Raw genomic sequence first — 17,451 nt, 5'->3', positions numbered from 1 at the left:
TAAAGGATACATACAAGGATGTGTTCTAAGGTTGGTTAAAAGTTAAATCCTTCTTATTCTTAAACATACAGGCATTTCTGTCTGCACCATTTATGTATTCTAATTGGGTACACAGTTTTGCTGTGTAACAGAGCTTTAATTCCTTTTGACTTTTGAGCAAAGCATCTAGGCGTCATAATAATATTATGCAAGGAAATGCCTTTGCAGGGTTTTATAACTGGAACTGGACTTAACAAGATCAGTTCAGCCAATGCCCTTATGGACACAAGTGCATTTAAAGAGATGGCACTATGTTGAAATTTCAGAAGTCATGTAAGTTTTTTAAAGAGTACCTAATGCAACCTGATAAGAACTAAGAGCAGCTACTATGTGGGTGAAGACCCTACCTTTCCTCCAAGCTTTCTTCTGCTCTTGCTCCTGGTTACCCACTTTGTACTGGCTTTGGTAATGGATATCAATACAGCACCTCAACAAAATAAAATGGCAGAGCACAACCTGGGAAAAAAGTGTATAAGGAATTTTTTATTTGTAAAGCAAACTGAAGGAATTTTCCTAGGGATCAGCCAATCACTATCTAATGAGATGGATGGGAGAGGGTAAATAGCTAGTGAAGCAGCATGAAGGGGAATAGAAGGAAGGAAGAAAAAAAAGATAGGGCAAAATCTGTCTTTCAGGCATTGTGGACCATTTTTCACTTCAGTCACAGTGTGGGACTGTGCTCTAAGGAGGCCAAAATCTTCAGCTCAGCTGTGCTTGAACACCCTATTTACCTCGCCGAGCAGTGTCAGTAAATTCAGCTGGATTTAAGTATCTGCTTCAAGCACAGGTAGGTTTGACAATCCATTGTGGGCATCCAATTAAAATGTTTTCTGGCTGTGGTTCACACACATGCCCCTGCCTTGTTGAAAGCATAGAACTCTCCTAGTGTGTTGCTAATAGGAGCAAACCTGCTCTTCTCTGGGCAGAGGCCACAGTATGCAGAAACCTCCTTGGAGACTATTGCCTTTTTAAATTGATGCAGATTATTATACCACTACTAAATATTACTTCTAGTTGTAAAGAACTACACAGTATAGTAACTTAATCTCCTTGCTATGTTTCTAAGCCAAAACATGGCAAATTGCACTGTTAGCATTTTGATGGGGAAAAAATATTCAAAAGCTTTTCAAACACAATGGAAAAGGTTACTGTATCAAGATGTTGGTTATTTTAATTTGAAATGATAAATGTGCATCTAGTAGAGGACAAAAAAGCCTTTATACTTGAGTAACCCATGCCCTATTTATATGACATTTTGCCATGATGTATTTCCGTACTGTGTACAATAAAATACAAATGACTCAAATTCATCAAGAGGGGATTAATTGGCATATAATAGGGGATCTGGCTACTATACTGGCAAGCCGCCAAAAGGAAAGATGAAACAAGTTTGTGGAGAAGGGGGCATAAAAATGCATGTGAGCGCAAAAAGCCAGCAACTATAGGAATAAGTTTATATGCAAGTTAAGTCCAACTATGTGACCTGACTTATATAAAAGAACAGTAGTGACATTATGAGATTCCCAACATGGAATTATTTCTATGAGTCATTAATATATTTAATTTTATTTAGGCTGAAACTGAATTGCTTGAGCAGACAAGTGGAGTTTTGATATGGATGTTTGGAAGCTGTAGAAACCCAGATGAGCAGAAACCATAACCATGCTAGCATGCTGATCACATCTTTTCAAGCTGAGAGGCCAAACACTGCAAATCCTTAGCTCTCTGATTAGACATTTTGTTTAGCTGGGGCCTAAGTCAGGAAAACTCATTACTTTTGTCTTCCTTTTTTTACTTTCCTATTTTCCTTTTTTTTTAAAGACTAAATTCTGCATTCATTTCTTGTACTGCTGTAGATTTTCAACAATGATCACATTATTGGTCAAATTCAGACCCTCTTTCCCATCCCCCATCTGGAAAGAACAAACAGTTTCTTACAGTTTCTTAAAAATATGCTGGTGCACTTATGAACTTTAGCTGTCAGGCACTTAGATGCAATGTTTTTCAGGGGGGAATACAAATCTGTCCATTTCAGTGCTGTTCCGCTTACCCTTAATTCTCCTCCTTCATTCTGGATAAATAAAAAGATTAATTCCCACACATTCTTGAAGCTCTGCTTGGCTCTAAATTAGATCAAGTTGGGAGTTTTGCTCATTACAGCTCTTCTTCCCTGCTGGCAGAGAGATTCTTCTATTTGTCACTTGTATTCTTCCTGTCCTCCTGTCCTTACAATTCGATTGTAAATCCCACATGACCATCATTCAACCAAAGAACAGACTTTCGGGGCTTTCAAACATGTTTCTTTCTGTAAAAAGTGTACAAATAAACACACATTACTCCCAGACAAATCCTTACACTGCTAATAAAGTTTTCGATGCACAGAAAATAATGCAGTTGAAAATACAGTGGAGCACAAAATTTAAATGCTGCTTATCTCATTAGACTGGCATTTCAGCATTTCAGAGTGCCAGCGTGTCGCTTCTGTTCTGTGGGCTCTCCCCTTCAAGAAGAATTACTGTCTCTCTTTAGGCAGTCATATTCCACGACAACAGTTCCCACCATGTTTTTAATGCATATGTATATATATCTCAGGCGTAGAAAAAGCTATACATAGGATGAATCATCTGTTTCATAAACTCAACTGTGCTGTTGTCAGAACCTATAAAAATAATGTGACAGGCAGGCCTCAGCAGAGTGTCTATCCACCAGCTATTGTGAAGACAATCAACTACCTTCAATCTTCATCATCTGGGCTAGAAACCTGCCCCTGGAAGCCCGGGGGAATACAGACACACAGGAGGCCAAAAGTTTGACAGATCTGATTTTTCAATAACAGGAATATGTGTTCCCTAGCAGAAGGTTTTGAAAACACCTTGTCAGTCCCACCTTCCTGTTTATACTGAAAGAGCTCTAGGCTGAGCAATTTTGTTGATTACAGTACCAGTGTGACTGGCCAATATGATACCATCTAGAAGCACCTCTGCTCTATAAACCTTGCAACCTTTTTAATAGCATGCTGAAAGTTCATGCAGACTCGTGAGGTATGGTATGCCCCTGAACATGAGCACACACACAGGAGTCTCTTTCCTGCTTGTCATTCTAGATGGCCCTTGACAAGCACCACTGAAAAGATTTTTCAATAGTTGAATATGTTCATAGTATACTCAGCAAAGTCAGGTAGAGATTGCTAATGCTTGCTTTTTTCTCACAAAGCCAAATAACAAAGTAGAGTGGCAAAAGATGGCAGTAGGTTTTGGTCTTCTTTCACCAGAAAAAAAAAAAAAAAAAAAAAAATTCCACACTCTTCAATCCTAATGCACAGGATTTTTTTCTTAGAAAGGTGCTAAAATACCAGGACTGGTCAACACAAAGTGGCCAAATCACACAACAAATTGGCTTACAAAACTATTAGGTCTGTGGACAAGGAACAAGGAAATTATTTTAGCAATTTTATCCTCCTGTAATCTCTAAGATGATTTGAGTGGCCAATGTGGACATGGGGATTTTGATTATCACTAGATCAGTGGGACTGATATTAATTTTATCATCATACAAATGGGTAAGAACAATAGTTAAGTAACTCCCAAAACAACTTTGGAAAGTCACACAAAGCCTGTTTTAAAATTACAAAAAAGCCAAAATAATGTTGAGTTCAGCTATCAGAAAGTAAGACATATGTCTGCTATGCAATTATGTGAAATTCTATGTGATTTTGTTTGATGAGGTTTATGATTATGTGCTTCTTAATAAATCCTATATTTGCACAGTTGAGCTGAATTCCATGGAAAAAACTTGGATTTAGAGGAAATTAGTAGGTTTTTATACTGAAAAGCATTTATGAATGAGAACAAGAAATTGTACATATCTTTCTCTTTTAATTGAACTATTTTGTTCCTTAAGGACGTTTAACAACAGTTTGATACATGCTTGACCTTAAGCCCTTATTTGTGGTTCACTTTAATGATATGCAATTTCTCATTTGATCTAGAGCATAGGTTTAAGCCTCTTCAAAAGTGAAGATAAATTTCCATAATGCAGATTTATCTGAAATTCAGATAAGACATATACAGGTGAAACGTTACATTATGTTGATACATCGTACATGGCTTTTTCTTCAAAGTTTTCACCTGTCAACCCCTACATCCTGGTTCATAAAAGAATAATTTTCTTTTCCTAAATTTCAGTAACCTCAATTCTGCCTAAATATGAGACACAAAGCTGTCTGAAAGAGAATTAATTTTTAATTTAAATTAAGATGGAATTGTAATCAATATTTGGCTAGTACAGAGGCATTTCTGAAAGTGAAAAATGTGTATTTAATAATAATACTTGTAAAGGTAGAGAGGATATAAAGGGTGACTGTCTGGTGAGAGGAACTCAGCCACATTTCTGTTTCCCTGGTTCAGCACTGGAAGTCCCCTTGCTTCTTTGAGAAACAGCTTGAACAAAACACTAATGAATATACATAGACGATGAAATAAATCCTGTGCTGGCAGAGGTACAGATTTTATGACCTAATAGGTCTTTTCTCTCTCCAAAGGCTGTAATTCTCTGAAAAATGAATCCCTTTCTATAGAAATGTGGATATCTACAGCACAAAACAATATAATTTTACAGAGTGGTGTGACTTGGTTATACTATGTGAAGATCACCTGCACTTTGAGAAAGGTAGAAAATTAAGAGATAAGCAATCTGTTAACAATAAAGGCCCCAGGAGCGTAAATGACTTCTTTTTTTAACTACTTTAAACAATTACCCCATTTCTAGGCAACCCAGCCTACTGCCTGAATAGTTTTGTTTTCCATAATCCCACTAAAGTCTTACAGAGTCTTGCTGAATTAAATTTCTTCAGTTTCCTACTTGTATCCTTGTACTTTCTCAAATCAGCCATTAATCTAGTGATGTTGAATTATACAGAACCCTTTGATTATAGTGCTACAAAACACAAGGAACCTTCAATTGAGGCTTCTACAGCAGTCAAACCAGCCTCATCTACTTCTTTATGTGGAATTACAGAAACCATGTGACATGGCACACATTCCTCACCACTCTGGCAATCCAAAACATTGTTTAAACAAGAAGGTACTCTGGCACTGCACATAATTCCCAGAAATACAAAGAAGAAAATTTCAGAAGAGTATGACTCAACAAACAGCCTTAAAAGAAAGATCTGCTTTCATTTCCTGCTGGAATCAGTAACAAAATAAATTTAGGGCTCCCTCCCTTCCTCCTCCCCTTCCCCCCCCATCATCCTTCTTATTTTTTGACCAGCATTAAAATCAACTCTTTCCAATACGGGCCAAATTCTGCTGCTGTTCATTTGGTACTGCTTTCCTTTGTGCTCTAGGTTAGACTACGCAATTAATTTTTACCAAGTGTCTGCTGTGTAATTTTACTGAAGATCACTAATTTTTACTGAAGTCCTCTGGATAATTTTATTCAGGTCTGCTCAGCAGGAAGCTGCTCTGGGTTCTGCTCTGATGGTCTAGCCAAATTCTGGATGGATGCTGCCCTCATATCTGGAACAGGAGCAGCACACTGCAAGGGCTTCTGAAAAGAGCAGGGCAAGTTACAGATACAGTGGCAGGAATGTGCCTGCAATCTGGGTGAGGTCTGCTCAAAAATGCTTTTATTCCTAATCCATCTGGAATCTCTTGTATGAGCTGATGCAGTGTGCATTTTATTAATCTGATGTTTTCATATCCCACAGTGGTGTAATTCCACAAACTTTCAGAATTTCTTTTTTTTTTTTAATAGTATTGTTAGGAGGGAAGAAGCATATCTTTACTCAAGAGGTTTTTCTCAAACTTAGAGCTCACTGTCGGCCATTTGTGACAGTTTATCTGACAACCTCTTTTTGATGTGATGATTATATTATTTGTGAATGCATTTTGTCCTCCTTTTCCATAACACTTTAAACTGTAGATATTTCAGTGCCTTGACTTAATGAGGTCTTTCCTAACCTAGTAAGCATAACTTTCTACTTTCTATGTATGAAATAAAAGGTGAACAGACAAAAAGAGATTTTTTTCTTCCTTTTCATGTGAATAGCATTTTAATAAAATTGTTGGTAAGTTGTATATGTGTGTGTGTATATGTGTGGAGAATAAAGACAATGGAGTCATGTATCTAAAAACAATTTTGAAATCCACAGGGGCTGGAAGTAGTTCAGAGAGAGAAGATAAATTCTTCCTAAAGTCTGAAAACTTCATAAAAGATTTCAATTGTCCATCTACTTCAATTATAACATCTACTTTTTCTTCAAACCATTGCTTGACATATTGATGTGTGTATTTTCCATATGCTCCCTTGAATGAACTGAGGAACCAGATGATGAAGGCTTTGCTTCTGAAAGCACAAATTCCTTTTTGAAAATCAGGAGAAATTGTTTCAAAGCTCCAACTACATAACTTAGGAGATATAATCCTAGTGCTATGGATACCAGAAATCTCAGCATGGAAAGGTTTTCCTCCTGTCCCCTTGATATTTTACAGATTCTGCAATCAATGCTGTCTTCCATCTGTAATAAGGAGTGGAGAAGAAGTAGAAACTTCTATTATTTACATACCAGCTGAATCCACAAAGCCATTTAAACACTTATTTCTCATTGATTTTTATTGAGCATTGGCTCCTAAATGCTTTTGTGTCTCTAGCAAGTAATATTTTCATCTTTTTATTGAGAAAAAGATAATTTTATGGTCAAATTCCTTCAAAAACCAAGAATATTTGTGCCCCCGTAATGCATGATTTTGAAAACTGGTCAGTGTATTTTACAGCCGTGCCCAGAAACATAATTGCATATTTTATAAATTATAATCCATATTAGCAGGCTAAGGTAGAGAACAACCTAGATCTCTTATTTTGCATGGTTTCCATATTACTATGTTTTGCAATATGTTTGGCAACATTAGCAATTAAGTACCATCTTGACTCTGAGAGGGAATTAGAAATAGCCTGGGTCTGGTCTTCCAGCTCCTCTTGTGCTTCTTTAGAAATATGAAACAATCTCAAATGGTGTTTGTCTGACCTATCAGACTAATTTTACATCTTCTTTCTATAGCTGGGGCAGTGCATAACAGCCAGAGCATGCTGATGACTTTGCCTCATTAATTTTAGTGAGACACTGGGTCTGGAGGTTGTTTAATACTTCTGGACTGAAGCTTTCTCTGCCTCTTTGGGGGCCTGATGAATGCAGTTGGCAGTGCCATGACTAGAGCACCAGTCTTCTGACTAATGCTTCTTGGAGCCGCACTGAAATACAGCAATGAATGCAGCTATCCAACAATCAAAAAGTACATCCTGTCACCCTTTTATTTCCTTGGTGTGCTTTATGGCCAGCTCGTTTTCACAGAAAAAAATGCTCCATCTTTAGGAGGCAAAAGGGAAATCAGACCCTATGAGCAATGGTGGAGGAGCAAGTCTGGTCTGATCTGCCAACTTGCAGTGGTCCCACGGGGCAGTTACTACATGTTTGAATCACTGAAGGAAATTGTTCTATTTACCTCATTCTTCCTATACAAGAGCAGTGCATGAAAGAACTTGTGGGGAAATCCTCAGCTGCTGTTACAAAGCTTTTTTAAGTATCAAGAGTCAGTTTGGCCCTAGTATACCTTAACTTCATGCTTAAGATCAATGGGGCAACCTTAACATAAAAATGAGGAATGCATAACACTATTAATCTGAAAAGGTACTACATTTAATGACATCTTACCTAAAATATATTGTCTAGTGGTTTCAAAGTTAACACAAAAATATAACATGCAGGTGGCTCAGTCTGTGAAAAAAGGTTTATGTCTAGAGGTTGTCCTGGTTGTTACTGGAACAACATCAAACTCTGTTCTATCCATAAATATCAGACTTTGGAATGCTCCAGAGCAGGGCCAGCTATATAAAAAAAAATGTTGTTTGCTATTAAGAAACTCTGTGCACTATTCAAACAAGATTATGGAATTCTAGGAATTGGCCATGAATACATAACTACATGAACTAAACAATTCTGTGATTCTATGATTTCAGCAGAGACACTGTGAAGTTTAGTATTAAGAAGGCATCATGGTATTTAACAAGCTATCCTTCTCAAAAAGAAATCAGATTTCAAATATATTAGACTTATGGTAAACTGAAGTTAGCTGGTAGCACTAATCATTAACCTGCATTACTGAGATACAAGCCAAACCCATATATTTGTCAGTCCAGGGAAAATCTTGAGTTACTTAAAAACAAACAAACAAACCAAACTAAACCAAAACATTTTTTTTTGTCAACAATGAATCGTTATATGTTGCTACAGGGGGTATGAGCTCTGACCCTGCACCAAGCCCAGCCATCTCAAAATTCTACAAGTATATGATTACTCAAATCCTTCCTTCTGACTAAAACTTCACATTTATTTTTCAAAATGGATCTTTTGTGCTCCTTCCCCATTATCTGCTCTTACTAACTGAAAATTACCAGAAGTGCCATCCAGACCGTAGATGGGATGAGACAAAACTCAGGGTTCAAGTACCTCTGAGGCAGCAGCAGCCCTCACCAGTCTCCCAAAAGAGCCCATGGGAGACATCTCCACCAGTCAATAGTCAATAGTCACCTGTCAGCCCACTCCTCCTACCTCACCCTTTCCTACCTGCCAGCTAATGAGGGAGCTCATTGCAGAGAGGCAGAGTTGCTATGCCCAGAGGCAGCTGCTTTGAATAATGACCATTTACATTAGTATTCTAGTCCTGCTTTTCCTTAAAGCTGAAAATGTAGGGGCTTAAGCAGTTAACTGTCCTTGTGCATCCTTATGAGCATGCGAAGTTGAGCCTATAGGGTTTCCCTTTATGGGTGCTCTTGGAGGAAAGAAAAGGGGAAAATCGATGAGTACAGAAACTAGCATAAAATTAAATCTTGTGAAACACACAATCCTACATTTATTTATGCTCATTTAACATGTTAAATGGGCTATTAGGAGGCCATGATTTTTCCAATGTCTCTGCATAATCCAGGCCTCAAACTGATACCTCTTTAACACTTCTAGAAAAAGTAAGACAGTAAAGAGATTTAAAGTTCATTTGTAACTGGTTTCTGTGAGTAGCAGTATGCTGCCTGCATGTATATCAATGTGCCTTCCAGTCTTGGAAGTAGAAAAATGGGTGTTTTCCTCTTAGTATTTGCACCCTGTTAACAGAGTAGTGCACAGTTTTCAGCTCCTCTGAACTGTTTCAGCAGCTATGGGCTGAAAATTGGACAGCAGAGGAAAACACAATCCAAACAAAACTGACAGCTGTGACGCAGCATAAATCTGTGTGCTCACTTTGGAGACCCTGCACCTTGTTACCTTTCTGTCGTGATAGGATATGAGGAAAAATGAGGGACACATCTGGAAGAACACATAGAAATGCACAGGAAAGAGAAGTAAAGGAGCCAGCAGCAGACAAAGTGGCTTACTAAGTAGTCACATCTTGGAGGGTCTCTCTGAGGCCACTTCACTTGGTGTTTGTCCAACTTGAATTGCCTTCCTGAGCCACAGTCCCATTTCTCTCTCCAGATGTTTGCATCTCTGTTGTCCTTATATACGCCAGCTTATCAGTTTTGTTTAGTTTTCTTACAAAAAAAGTGAAATAAAACTTAAAAGAAAGGAGAACTCTATCAGTACATAAAGTGCTTCAGGCAGATTTTCATCTGGAAAAATATTAAGGAATGAAAAGGAATGTATAAGTGAGTTACTATGAGCAACAATAGAATGTAGTGATAAAAAGTACATGTAAAATAGAGCTGAGCCGATCAGCAGAAAGCCCACAGGTTGCTCCTGCAGCACACAAATGTCCAGCCTGATATTTGAATACCCAAAATGTCTGTATCCTTTGCTTCCTCAGTGCACTGTGAACAGCGTTCTTTAACAGTTACTCTAATAAATGGTTTGAGAGAAACACCCTCGTATTTTCCATTGATATGCAAAATGTTTCCTAAGAGAAAATAAATAAATCAAGCACGAATAAATTTAGGCTTCTAGATTGTGACATTCTTTACAAGTGAAAATCTGGGCCAAGAGTCAGCTAAATGCAACAAATATATCTCCTGAATAAAAGCACCCCAACCAAAACCTACCAACTCTGAAAGAAAAGGTATGATACAGAAAATAGTCATAGAAATTGTTCTCATTATTTCATTGTATAACTGGCTCCAAAAGGGACCCATTAACATCAGAGCTGAACCTTAACTGTGTCAATCTATTAGTGGCTTCTTAAAACATCCCTACAGGTTAGTGTTGCTGATTCTGTTCCACAGATGATGTTTAAGAAGAACATAAGATGTATAAAAGAACATAAAGAGTGCATTTCCCCTTTCCTCCTATTGCTTATCTGCATCAACAATCCATTTCAAGTAGGAGCAGAAAGAGAAAAAAAAAAAGAAACAGAAATAGCAGGTTGTTCTAAAACCTCTAACCCCTTTCAAAGTTGAGAAACGGGTCAGGAGACAACATGGACCAGGATAAAAAGGAAGTCTAGCTGTGCTTACTTTCTTCATGGAGATAGAAAGAACCAATGTGAGGCACTTGTGCCTCTTCATTGCTTTGGGCAAAGAATTTGCTCAGCAGCTGTGTTAGGTTGCAGGGTTAAGCCAGGGTCCGTCCTCTTGGCCAAGGCTTCCTGCCTGTGGCGAAACTGCAAGAAGTTGGTATTTGTTTTCTTTGAACTTGGTATCCTACACATGTGGTTTCACTGTAAATGAAGGCTCTCTCTGTGACTGCTGATGTGGCCTTTCCTTTCCTGCTTCTGTGACCCTTCTTTTGTGGAGGGATTTGGGCAGAACAGCGCTCATTCAGCAGTAGTTGCTGCAGGACCCCACCCTGTGCGTGGACACACCTTCTGCCCTCATAAAAGGGTCATATTGCAGAAGAATAATGTGTCCTTCTGTGGGATCACCTGAGTTCTTGCTCTCTGGTGCTGTGGTGTTGGGAGCCCTTCTGTGGGGTATGGGTGGGCCTCTGATTTCTTGGGGAGCAAGTATCTGCTACAGGGCAGCCAGTGAGGGGCACTGGACTCAGTAATGCCAATGTACTCCTTGATGCTACCCTTGAAGAAATGTGGAAAATCATATCCTTCACGTATTAAGAATCAATCTTACTTATATCAAGGTTAATGGCAAATTTAGCGTTTATTTAAGTAGAAAAAAGATCAGGTCACGGGTTGCTAGAATTAGAGCTTGGAGCAGGAAAAGACATTGAGAGTTAAAAAGGTGGTTGTGGTTACATGGACATTTTTCCATTGTTGTGCTGACTGAAACAGCCCTGCAGTCACTTGTTCTTGCCCTATTTGTTACACTGACCCCGGAATTTGTACATGGAGATAAATTACTTTTATGTGTGGAAAACAAGAAGTTTTGGTGGGGATTAATTTGCAAATGCATGTAATCTCTTGTGTTGTTCATTCTGTGCTCCCACTTATGCTTTGCAATCACAACAACTGAGGGTGACAGGAACAAGGAGAAGTGGCCAGAGAAGTTGGGAGTTGCTTAAACTACTTTTAACACCACCTCATTCTACCTTTTCCCTGTTTCCATTTTCAGACATGAAATGCAAAAAGAAAAGTATATTTCATCTTGTCTCATCGTTGCTATTGCCCAGTCATCTTCTGTCTTTCAGAGATGGCTCTGGGTGGGAGTGCTGAGGGCAAGTCCATGTAGATGGGGTGACACAACTCTTACCCTAGCTGGAAGACAGGAAGTCAGCAAACACCCTCCCAATTGTTCAGACTTTGTGTTCACTGGATAATACTGTGACTTAACAGCCCACATCTTATCAATTGGAGTACAATAGCTGCAAACGTGGGGGTCCTCAAGCAAAAATAAAGTGAGCTGCCTTACTTAAGTCTCTCATGTAGAACCCTGAACTAGTGCAAATTGCCTCAAATTTCTTGGGGCAGACCACTGTGCTGATGCATGGTGACTTGCATTTGAGTCCTTAGTCCAATAGAAGCCCATTAATATTTTAAAGGACCAACTCCTAAATATTAAGGCATTAGTCTATATATGACATATATATATATATATATATATATATATATATGTATATATATATATGTCATCAAGCAACTATAGTAGGACATTCCCTTCTGGAAATAATACTGTATTATAATAATACTGTAAATGACCCTGCTGTACATTTTATTTTCCTTCCAGTTTTGCACCTTTTGCCCGGTAACAATCTTGTTTCTTAACCTTCTTTTAGAAGTGCCATTAATGCCATGGGCCGTGTACAGCTGCTGTTGCTGCTGTTGGTCCCTCACCCCAGCTCCTCTGACTCAGCATTTTGTGAAACCACACTTGGCAGGAAACACACTTTTAGAGGGACCAACTGTAATTTAGACAAAAAAGACCATTAGCTGCACTCAGCAGCAATGGCAAGGCTGCTATTTTTCTGCTATGTTAAAACAGACCAGGGCCAGGAAGAAATATATTATTTATGTTCACTAAGTTTTGGATAGACAGCTTTTCAAAACTTACCCTGCTTCTTTTGCAGCATTTTGTTCAAATAGATGACAGGCTCTGCTGAGAGATCCTGCTCTGTGGCATAAAGTAGTTAACATTTTACAAGGACCAAGCCACAAACCCACAGATGTTTTTGTGAGCGCTTCAAAGGAATATGGAATTTTCTAAAATGGGAAGACCATAGCATGTGGCAACCAACAACACCATGGTCTTTGAATTTGATTCCTTCTCCCTGTAGATTGGATTCCCTCCAGAATTGCCTGTTATCCTCATTAGGACAGAATTACCACTTCCACAGTCAGCCAGACACACACTCTGGATCTCCTTTTGGATGTCAAACTCAGGAGAAAAGCAGAGGTGGCTTCAGGTGATATATTTACTTCTTGTCAAGGCTGGGGATATTTCTTTTAAAAGAGCAGAACTCTTTGCAGATACAGCCAAGGTCTCTTGGAATTGTCAAGGTAGACACTTTAAAAAACTGTATGGCTTCTGACAGGAAAAACACAAGTTTTCTGTGGGAACAGGGCAGTCAAAAAGTCTATTCAGCCCTTACTACAGCATTAAGGACAGGTCAAGGATAATGAGCTGTGATTGTAAGAGTCATGTGTAAGAGAAAGATGTAGCAATGTGTCATTTCAATCAGTGGGAAGGGTATTTGTCTTGTGCCTTCTCAGGGAGAAATCTGTTTCCTCCTGCAGCACCGTCATCTCCTCACAGCAGTTATTGGTCTGAACTGGCAGGTTCTGCTCTTGTTTCTGGACCTCTGGAGAAGGGTAAAAGCCCACTGTAACTTTTGATTTGTTGCAATGCCTGGCTGCAAGACAGCAGGCTGGGCATTGCAATGCAGTGAAAAAAGCCATCAGCAATTAAGCAGAATATTCATGACAGTGATTGAAGATGACTTTATTTCCTGCTGCCTTTGTTTAAAGAATGTCCTTTCCATATACTCATAATGTACACGACAAATGACTCCATAGCTGTGGGGGAAATACATAATGCTCTCTGTCTCCACTCCAAGGTTGACCACCAAATGATTAAAGCAGTGTTGTTTAAGGTTATTTCCAGGAAGGACTAGCTAACTTCTTTGTTATTGATGCTTATTTGGGCAATTTTGTCAATGTATGTTATGTCTGCAATTTAAAAACTTTTTAACCTCATATCTGAAATCATGTGTGTCTGCATATGTAAATATATCTATATATAAGTAATTTAAAATATTAATTATATTTTAATGTCTTTTCTGACAAAGAAATGAATGTGGAAACAAGCATGAGCAAAGGTAAGTGATCACACATTTGTTTTAGCAAGAAATCCATTCTCTTTCATTGGAACCTTTTGGCAAAATAATTTCTGAGAAAGGTTAGGGTATTTCTATTTTTTTTTTTTTTTTTTTTTTTTTTTTTTTTTTTTTTTTTTTGCCTGGGAAGGAAGCACCAGCAGGTGTGATCTATCAGTGCAAATGGAAAACAAACAAACCAAACAAAAACCCAACCAAAACACTCCCAAATGCAACAAGTTGGAAGACATTGATCTCAATGGAAAAGAAATGCTCACAGGTTGAAATCTCTCCCAGGAATGTTCCAACGTGGATTTTGTAATGGATTAATCTGAATAGAATTTTTTAAGAAATTATCTGACAATCTGAGCATTTAGCTTTTTCAAGTAGCTTCCCAGGATTACTAGTCTGTTTGAAGTATATGCTCTCTTTTCAAATAAAATTCCAGTTATTTTAAAACAGAGCAGAACTAAAAGCACTACAGTCAGCAGATCTATTACAAATTTAATGGCCTGTTTCACCCCTGCTCTCCTTCAATTTTGGAGCAGTGTGAATCCAGTGCTTTTTATCTTCTCACCCCAGACACAATCTGGACTAGCACAGCAAGAAACAAGTTTCTGGGAGCTTAAGCTTGTTCTGCTTTATTTGTGTTTTTTTCTGTGGTGGTGTGTTTTTTTTGTTTGTTTGTTTGTTTTTTTTTTTTTTTTTTGAGAGCAGCTGTCTTTGAGATTTGTGATCTTTTCTAAAAGCATGACCATAGTGATCATAAGGTCTTGGTGAATTTATTAACTCTACTTGATTAAATCCTCCTTTGACTCCATTTTGAAAGAATTAGTTCTGGAACACAGATTTAGATCTCCTCTACCATGTACTTGCCAGATGTAGGATGAACTTTATAAGCACTTTTATTGCTTTGGACCCAAGCAAGAAATATCACAATATGTAGTGTAAACCACAAAACCCGGAAGTTAAAAATCATTAAGATTTCTTATTCCAGGCCCTGAACTCTGGAAATGGATTATCCAATGGTGCACACATTCTCTTGCAGTCAAGGAATAAATGTCTGATCCTGGCTTGACAGGTAAGTGGTATTTTGACGGATCCATAAGTGGTTATGTGTTATCCCTGAACAGTGTTTTCCTGACTAAAAAACCTTTGTTGAAGGAGTTTGTATTTTAATCATAGCATCAGGTATTTCAGAAAAGAGATGAAGCTCTCCAGTGCAAAGACATCTAAAGGCTGAACATTTGGCTCAGGAAGAAACAATCTGAACTTTTAAGTTGTGGAAATTATATTTTCATCACATCTACTTAGCAATTAGGAATGTTTTCTTTTGTTTAAATATGATGAAAACTCTCCACTCCTTCTCTTTCTTTTTATGAGAATTCTTTTTCCCACAGAAATCATTAAGTTAATCCTTGATAATCCAAGAGAAAAAAAAATAGAGGCAGTAGTTCAAGCTCTTCTGTGTGTGTGTTCAGCAAAATGTTAGAAAACTCCACCATTAAAACTCTTGGGTTTCTATCCAAATTCTAATAAATACTATATAATGTATAAACTCATAAATGTTCACAGCATACGAATGGGCTGCCTCTAGAAATTGCATGGCTTGAGCACAGCATGATTAGATGTAAAGGAAAGGAAAGAATTTGTTATGACATTTCAAAGCTTCTTATAGCACGGTACTCTCACCTACACTTGCCAGGCTGTGGATTGTTATTTAAAAGGCTTATAAAGGTTTTTCTTTCCTAAAAATAATGATGATATTAAACATTGCAATTTAAAAATATTTTTAAAATGGAGGTCTTATCTTCTCCCATTCAGTAGCAGTGCCTGACTTAGGAAAGTGAAGAGGATGTGCATGATTAGCTAATGTCAGATGATATCCTAAATCACCATGTAGTGATTAAGACACTACATAGATTTTTCTTTATTTATATTTTAGAGCTATATAGAGGTGTTAAAATGACAGCTCTGGAGGCTGAAGTCTCCTTTTTGCTCAGCAGTGGACAGAAGACAGGATAATCCTATCTGCTTCATTCTGATCGGTTTTCATCTGTCTTCTACAGCTGCTGTTTGTTTTCCAATCAACTAAAGCTTGCAGCATGGATTTCTCAGGACAGTTTAAAAATTAGATTAAAAATGGAAGACCACTGTTATCTTTTTACCTAGGAATCCATTGTCTGTAGCTTTTCTTTCTTGAATTCATGGGTGAGTGATCTAGAGGCAGAGACTCATTTTCTTTGAGTCCTCATAATCTTTGACTTCATTTTTTACCTGCTTTCTAGCTGAAATTGCACCTTATAACATGCAAAGCCTTGCAGGCTGGTTTTGGTGTGAAAGTGTATTTGAGAAGAGACTGGAAACTGCTTCTACAAGTGAAAAAGCGGATTTACACTTAAACAGACTGTTTATTCAGAAAGGAAGTTTACCTAGGGTAAATGCTGGGTGGGAATGTTCTTTGAAAGGATGTTAATTGTATCTTGGTTCAAAGAACTCCTTGAAATTCCTGTAATGCAATTATGCTAAGTTAGAGGAAGTTAAAGGATTGTGTATTGGCAAAAATGCAGTTAAAATCCCAGTTGAAGACATGTGTCAGAAGTGCTATTGATGATAACATTGACACCTGCCTCAGATAACTTCAAAGCTTGTGCTCTCTGTATGAACCTAAGTTCACTGATCTCAGCTAGCAAAAGGACAAACCCAGACAGAGAAACGGGTCTGGACCTCCAAGAAGTGCAAATGGAGCTATGCTACTTAACAACAGCACATCAAACCCCAGCTCAGCACCTTTCAGCGCCGAGGATACAATGGTGCGCTCCACCAAATGAAACCCAACATCTGTAGCCCGGCAGCTGTTCATCATAGACAGAAAGGGATCTCTGTGACTATCTGCTTTCTCCATGCTGGTGGGAAAAATGAGATTGCTCTGTGTGAGTTTCTGAGGAAAGACGGAGCGCAAAAGACAAGTCCCACACTGGTTTCTAAAAGCACTGAGGTTCTAAGGTTTCTGATGTCTTCTGGGCATGAGTTCTACCCTTGTAGGGGGCCTTATTCAGACAGAATGGTGGTAGGGCTTTTTCTGTCCCACAAAGTACTTCAGAAATAATAGAGTCCGAACTGATGAATGCACCCAGAACCTTACCTTTGGCAGTGAGTCTGCCTTGATGATTTCTCTCCTTTCAAATATAAATCCCATATTTTATTAATTGCTGCTCTGTTTGCCCAGTTCTGTGAAATGACAAGCTGGAGATGAGAAGCCCTAAGATCACACACCCTTTTGGGATTTGGCTATGTGTTTGAAATAATAAGACTTATCAGAATTACAAATAATGGAAATATTAATTTCCATTCATTTTTATGTTAACCTTTTTTGGGGATTTCAGGTTTTAAAAATAAGGTGGGAAAGGGCTAGATTTTTCTGCCCAAAGCACTTCTATTTATTTGGTTCAATGTCTGACCTGTCACAGAGGCTCTACCTTTGGATTCTGGTCCTTTGATTTCCCCCTCTGCATACAAACTGAAACACTCAGTAGTTCCCACCTCAGTCACAACCATATTTTCCTTTTTTGAGGAAGTCAGGAACTGGAAAGTTGCAGAGCAGTCTGGGTCTTCCCCAGTTTGGAGTTCCCCTGCAGGTAAGGAACATAGCAATACCCAGGACTACA

This window comes from Lonchura striata, chromosome 1 (genome assembly GCF_046129695.1).
Source record: "Lonchura striata isolate bLonStr1 chromosome 1, bLonStr1.mat, whole genome shotgun sequence".
In the NCBI taxonomy this organism is placed as follows: domain Eukaryota; kingdom Metazoa; phylum Chordata; class Aves; order Passeriformes; family Estrildidae; genus Lonchura; species Lonchura striata.
Note: the sequence above shows the minus strand (reverse complement) of the source record.